Source organism: Vulpes lagopus, chromosome 5 (assembly GCF_018345385.1).
Source record: "Vulpes lagopus strain Blue_001 chromosome 5, ASM1834538v1, whole genome shotgun sequence".
NCBI lineage: Eukaryota > Metazoa > Chordata > Mammalia > Carnivora > Canidae > Vulpes > Vulpes lagopus.
Window position 1 is genome coordinate 108,793,139 of NC_054828.1, and position 7,836 is coordinate 108,800,974.

The following is a 7,836-nucleotide window of genomic DNA, read 5'->3' on the forward strand; positions in this document are numbered from 1 at the left end:
TGTAATAGCCGGGCCACATTTGTGGTCATTGTCAGGAATAATTAGAATAAGGGAGGAGAGAAAAGTCAGGTTTTGTTTCTTTTTTTTTTTTCATTTTAACCTTGGGACTGATAAAGGGAGGTGTGAGGTGGCTGAAGGTGCTAAGGGTCAGGTCCATTTCCATTAGGCTCTTTTATTTCTGGAAGAAGTTACTATGGATAAAACTTAGCTACTGGTGAAATGATTGGAGAATCCACCCCTCCCATGTAATAAAGTGGAAGCTTTCTCATTAACTTGGTTAAGTGACTTAATGAGCCTTTCCTTAAAAATAGTGATTCAAAGGGGGCATATGCACCCCAATATTATTAGCAGCAATGTCCACAATAGTCAAAATATGGGAAGAGCCCAAATGTCTATCAATAGATGAATGGATAAAGAAGATGTGGTATATATACACAATGGAGTATTACTCAGCCGTTGAAAAGAATGAAAGCTTGCCATTTTGCAACAATGTGGATGGAACTAGAGGGTATTATGCTAAGTGAAATAAAGACAAATACCATGTGATTTCACTCATATGGGGAATTTAAGAAACAAAACAGATGAGCATACGGGAAGGGCAGGAAAAATAAAATAAGATGAAAATATAAAGGAAGGGAAACCATAAGGGACTTTTAACTCTAGGAAACAAACTGAGGGGAGGGGATTGAAGGGATAGGGTAAGTGGGTGATGGGCATTAAGGAGAGCACGTGATATAATGAGCACTGGGTATTGTATGCAACTGATTAGTCAATAAATTCTACCCCTGAAACCAATCATACACTATATATTAATTAAATTTAATTTAAATTAAAAAATAAGTCAGTATAAAACTTAGAAACTTTTTTCCATATAAAAATTCAATAAAGATTAAACTTCATTTACAAACTCTTCAAAGTGACATATGATCGTTGTTAGTATGCATCCAGTCATGTTTGCCTTGTTGTGTGATTTTATGCACTGGACTTTAGAATCCTTCAGACACTTGACTCATTATTGTCTACTGTTCTTTGCAGGTGCAATGCAAGAAATGGATCTTGAATCTTATTTAGGTGGTCTAGACATTTCAGCAGCTGAGAGTTTGTTGCATTTCAAGGCAGCATTTTCATCTTCATACACTTGATGCAGTTGTTCAGAACTATATTTTATTAAGCAACCAAATGTTATGTTTATTGACATAACTTCCATAAGTTCATCTAAGCAGACATGGAGAAATAGGTCTCAGAATCAGTAAGTGAGAGGCCCTAGAGTAAGAAAAGAACACAAAGATTTCCTAAAAGGCAGAGGACCTAGGTCATGGCTAAGTTTTAAGGAAGAATAGAATATCATTAAAAATGAGATCTTACTGGCTTCACAGAAGTACATAATGATGCTCCTTTTTAAGTGAAGATTCATTTTACAGCCTTAATATTACAGATGTGGACAAAGTGTTCTGAAGAGCTCTTGATCAAAAATGGCAAAGATCTAAATCCTAATGACTCTATCTCTGAAATTCAGTTAAAAAAACCAATGACTGTTATTAACTTTGAGAGAGCAAGCCCTCCAAAATGACTTCATTGTAGCTTCTACGTTTTATTGCTCAGCAGTCTGAATTTTATTGATGCCTCATCCTGACATCAGAAGTGCTCCTATTACATACTTGTTCCTTCCCTGCCTAGTACACTAAAATTAATGAAAAAGGAAAAACTAAAGAAATGAACTGGAGACAACAGGCTGGCTAGATCTAGCTGCTTTGTTAAGTGAGAAATCAGCAGCTGGTGCTATTGCCTTTCATGGGAAGACAAAGGTGGTGGAAATCTCCATGACACATATACTTTTATGAAATGATAGTCTGATCGTTTTTTGTCTTCTGTTTTAAAAAATTGTCTACCAAAGAGATGAACAAGTGTGCAACCCAGGATGGCATGTAGATTAACAAGGGGGCTTATTTTCTATAAGCTTCTGTTGTGCAGCACAATACAGGCCTATACTCCAGGGCCCCACTTTGGACAGAACTTGACAACATCTTCCAATGCACTGAATGCTTGTGCTCATTTCAGAATACAGAACAACTCCCGTGGTTCAATTTTGCATCGTCACCTGAAATGGGAGTCAGGTTGAATGTTATGTTTTACTCCTCCAAAGCCTAATCCTCACCAGAGAACAGAGGTTTTAAGGACCCTCAGGGGGACCAGTAGTGACCATTGCAGGAGTAAGTAACACTGCGGAGTGTGTCAGAGTCACCTGTTCTCTTATCTCAAAACAAGCACACTGATTCAGATAACTGCTAATTTAACCCAAATATATTTCCAAATGTGGGACTTAGAGGTCCTACTGGCTGGTAGACACGGTGTTTGCCACTCTAGATAGTCCATAATGTCAAGAACTGGTTTTGGTCTAGTGTTTTTAACCTTGCACTGAGGTGGCAATGCACACCCCACCCTGGGGAAAAAACAACAACAACAACATCCCACACTATTTCTTTTTTAATTTTTTTGTATTTTTTTTATTGGAGTTCAATTTGCCAACATATAGTATAACACCCAGTGCTCATCCCATCAGGTGCCCCCCTCAGTGCGGGTCACCCAGTCATCCCATCCCCCTGTCCACCTCCCCTTCCTCTACCCCTTGTTCATTTCCCAGAGTTAGGAGTCTCTCATGTTTTGTCACCCTCTCTGATATTTCCCACTCATTTCCTCTCCTTTCCCCTTTAATCCCTTTCACTATTTTTTATATTCCCTGAATGAATGAGACCATATAATGTTTATCCTTCTCTGGTTGACTTACTTCACTCAGCATAATACCCTTCAGTTCTATCCATGTTGAAGCAAATGGTGGGTATTCGTCGTTTCTAATGGCTGAGTAATATTCCATTGTATACATAAACCACATCTTCTTTATCCATTCATCTTTTTATTTTCCATTCATCTTTTGATGGACACCAAGGCTCTTTCCACAGTTTGGCCACCATGGATATTGTTGCTATACACACTGAGGTGCAGGTGTCTTGGTTTTTCACTGCATCTGTATCTTTGGGGTAAATCCCCAGTAGTGGAATTGCTGGCTTGTAGGGTAGTTCTGTTTTTAACTCTTTGAGGAATCCCCACAGTTTTCCAGAGTGGCTGCACCAGTTCACATTCCCACCAACCAAGAGGGTTCCCCTTTCTCCACATCCTCTCCAACATTTGTTGTTTCCTGTCTTGTTAATTTTCCCCATTCTCACTGGTGTGAGGTGGTATCTCATTGTGGTTTTGACTTGTATTTCCCTGATGGCAAGTGATGCGGAGCATTTTCTCATGAGCTTGTTGACCATGTCTATGTCTTCTTTGGTGAAATTTCTGTTCATGTCTTTTGCCCATTTCATGATTGGATTGTTTGTTTCTTTGCTGTTGACTTTAATAAGTTCTTTATAGATCTTGGAAACTAGCCCTTTATCTGATACGTCATTTGCAAATATCTTCTCCCATTCCATAGGTTGTCTTTTAGTTTTGTTGACTGTTTCTTTTGCTGTGCAGAAGCTTTTTATCCTGATTAAGTCCCAATAGTTCATTTTTGCTTTTGTTTCCCTTGCCTTCATTGGTGTATCTTGCAACTTTGAACTTGTGGCCAAGTTCAAAAAGGGTGTTGCCTGTGTTCTCCTCTAGGATTTTGATGGATTCTTTTCTTACATTTAGATCTTTCATTCATTTTGAGTTTCCCTTTGTGTATGGTGTAAGAGAATGGTCTAGTTTCATTCTTCTGCACTTTGCTGTCCAATTTTCCCAGCACCATTTATTGAAGAGACTGTCTTTTTTCCAGTGGATAGTCTTTCCTTCTTTGTTGAATATTATTAGTTGACCATAAAGTTGAGGGTCCACTTCTGGATTCTCTGTTCTGTTCCATTGATCTATGTGTCTGTTTTTGTGCCAGTACCACACTGTCTTGATGATCACAGCTTTGTAGTACAACTTAAAATCCGGCATTGTGATGCCCCTGGCTCTGGTTTTCTTTTTCAATATTCCCCTGGCTATTAGGGCTCTTTTCTGATTGCACACAAATCTTAGGATTATTTGTTGCAAGTCTCTGAAGATAGTCCATGGTATTTTGATAGGGATTGCATTGAATGTGTAAATTGCCCTGGGTAGCACTGACATTTTCACAATATTAATTCTTCCAATCCATGAGCCTGTAATATTTTTCCATCTCTTAGTGTCTTCTTCAATTTCCTTCAGAAGTGTTCTGTAGTTTTAAGGGTATAGATCCTTTACCTAGGTTTATTCCTAGGTATCTTATGCTTTTATCAATGGGATTGATTTCTTAATTTCTCTTTCTTCAGTCTCATTGTTAGTGTATAGAAATGCCACTGACTTCTGGGCATTGATTTTGTATCCTGCCACATTGCTGAATTGCTGTATGAGCTCTAGCAATCTTGGGGTGGAGTCTTTTGGGTTTTCTACGTACAGTATCATGTCATCTGTGAAGAGGGAGAGTTTGACTTATTCTTTGCCAATTTGAATGCCTTTTATTTCTTTTTTGTTGTCTGATTACTGAGGTTAGGACTTCTAGTACTATGTTGAATAGCAGTGGTGAGAGTGGACATCCCTGTCATGTTCCTGATCTTAGGGGAAAGGCTCTCAGTTTTTCGCCATTGAGAATGATATTTGCTGTGGGCTTTTTGTAGATGGCTTTTAACATGCTGAGATATGTTCCTTCTATCCCTACACTTTGAAGGCTTTTGATCAGGAATGGATGCTGTATTTTGTCAAATGCTTTCTCTGCATATATTGAGAGGATCATAGGTTCTTGTTTTTTCTCTTGCTGATACGATCTATCAGGTTGATTGTTTTACAAGGGTTGAACCAGCCTTGCATCCTGGGGATAAATCCCACTTGGTCGTGGGGAAAATCTTCTTCATGTACTGTTGGATCCTATTGGCTAGTATCTTGTTGAGAATTTTTGCATCCATATTCATCAGGGATATTGGTCTATAATTCTCCTTTTTGATGGAGTCTTTGTCTGGTTTTGGAATTAAGGTGATGCTGGTCTCATAGAACGAGTTTGGAAGTATTCCTTCCCTTTTTATCTTTTGGAACAGCTTTAGTAGAATAGGTATTGTTTCTTCTTTAAAGAAAATTTTGATAGAATTCCCCTGGGAAGCCATCTGGCCCTGGACTTTTGTGTCTTGGGAGGTTTTTGATGACTGCTTCAATTTCCTCCCTGGTTATTGGCCTGTTCAGGTTTTCTATTTCTTCCTGTTCCAGTTTTGGTCGTTTGTGGTTTTCCAGATATGCATCCATTTCTTCTAGATTGCCTAATTTATTGGTGTATAGCTGCTCATAATATGTTTTTAAAATCGTTTGTATTTCCTTAGTATTGGTTGTAATCTCTCATTTTCCATTCGTGATTTTATTAATTTGAGTCTTTTTTTTCTTTTTTAATAAGGCTGGCTAGTGATTTATCTATCTTATCAATTCTTTCAAAGAACCAACTCCCGGTTTTGTTGATTTGTTCTACAGTTCTTCTGGTCTCTATTTCATTGAGTTCTGCTTGAATCTTTATTAACTCTCTTCTTCTACTAGGTTTTATTTGTTGTTCTTTCTCCAGTTCCTTTAGGTGTGAGGTTAGTTTGTGCATTTGAGTTTTTTTTTCCAATTTTTTTGAGGGATGCTTGTATTGTGATGTATATCCATCTTAGGACTGGTTTTGCTGCATCATAAAGATTTTGAAAGGTTGTATCTTCATTTTCATTAGTTTCCATTAATTTTTAAAATTCTTCTCTAATTTTCTGGTTGACCCATTCATCTTTTAGCAGGATGCTCTTTAACCTCTATGTGTTTGAGTTTCCTCCAAATTTCTTCTTGTGATTGAGTTCTAGTTTCAAAGTATTATGGTCTGAAAATATGCAGGGGACAATCCCAATCTTTTGGTATCGGTTGAGACCTAATTTGTGACCTAGTATGTGGTCTATTCTGGAGAAAGTTCCATGTGCACAGGAGAAGAATGTGTATTCAGTTGCGTCCGGATGCAAAGTTCTGTATATATCTGTGAAATCTATCTGGTCCAGTGTATCATTTAAAGCTCTTGTTTCTTTGGTGATGTTGTGCTTAGAATATCTGTCATTTGCAGGAAGTGCTGTGTTGAAGTCTCCTACTATTAGTGTATGATTATCTAAGTATGTATCTACTTTGGTTATTAATTGATTGATATACTTGGCAGCTCCCACATTAGGGGCATAAATATTCATGACTGTTAGGTCCTCTTGTTGGATAGACCCTTTAAGTATGATATAGTGTCCCTCTTCCTCTCTTACTACAGTCTTTGGGATAAACTTTAATTTATCTGATATGAGGATTGCTACCTGAGCTTTTTTTTGAGGACCATTTGAATGGTAAATGGTTCTCCAACCTTTCATTTTCAGGCTGTAGGTGTCCTTAGATCTAAAATGAGTCTCCTGTAGACAAAAAATAGATGGGTCTTGTTTTTTTTATCCAGTCTGAAACCCTGTGGCTTTTGATGGGATCATTAAGCCCATTCACATTCAGAGTTACTATTGAAAGATATGAATTTAGTGTCATCATAATACCTATTCAGTCCCTGCTTTTGTGGATAGTTCTTTTGGCTTCCTCTTTCTTTTACAGAGTCCCCCTTAATATTTCTTGCAGAGCTGGTTTGGTGGTTTCTTTCAGTTTCTGCCTATCTTGGAAGCTCTTTATCTCTCCTTCTATTCTGAATGACAGCCTTGCTGGATAAAGTATTCTTGGCTGCATGTTCTTCTCATTTAGGACTCTGAATATATCCTGCCAGCCCTTTCTGGCCTGCCAGGTCTCTGTGGAGAGGTCTGCAGTTAATATAATATTTCTCCCCATATAAGTTAGGGATCTCTTGTCTCTTGCTGCCTTAAGGATTTTCTCTTTGGAATTTGCAGGTTTCACTATTAAATGTCTAGGAGTTGAGCGGTTTTTATTGATTTTAGGGGGGGACCTCCCTATCCCCTGGATCTGAATGCCTATTTCCCTCCCCAAATTAGGGAAGTTCTCAGCTCTGATTTGTTCAAATATGCTTTCTGGCTCTCTGTCCCTCTCAGTGCTCTCTGGAACCCCAATTATATGTAGATTTTTCCTTCTGGGGCTATCATTTATTTTCCTTAACCTTTCCTCTGGCCTTTCATTGTTTTTCTCTTTTTTCCTCAGCTTCCTTCCTTGCCATCAATTTGTCTTCTATGTCGCTCACTCTTTCTTCTACCTCATTAACACTCGTTGTTAAGACCTCCAGTTTGGATTGCATCTCATTTAATTGCTGTTTAATTTGGGCCCGATTAGATCTAAATTCTGTAGTCATGAAGTCTCTTGATTCCTTTATGCTTTTTCCCAGAGCCACCACAGATTTATAATTGTGCTTCTGAATTGGCTTTCTGATATCGAATTGTAATCCAAATTCTGTAACTCTGTGGCAGAGAGTACTGTTTCTGATTCTATCTTTTGTGGTGAATTCTTTCTAGTCATTTTGCTCAGTGCTGAGTGGCTGTATGAGAAGGCTGAGTCCAGAATATCAACCATGACTTAAGTAAACTTCACCCTAGATGATTCTGATGAGGTCAGAGACCAGAAAATGAAAACAAAATCAGAACAAAATAAAACAAAAGGACCACTAAAGTGAAAAAGAAATTTTAAAACAAAGTAGTAAAAAATAAAAGGCCAAGAATCCCAAAGAAGAAGAGAGAAAAAAAAAAAGGAGAAGGAAAAAAGGGGGGGTACTGGTAGATTGTGGTGGTCACAAGGTTGTAGTGGAGGGAGAATGTAGTCTACCTGAGGGGTTCTAGAGGGTGATCCTCTTGTTTTGCAGCATATTAAGTTCTGTAT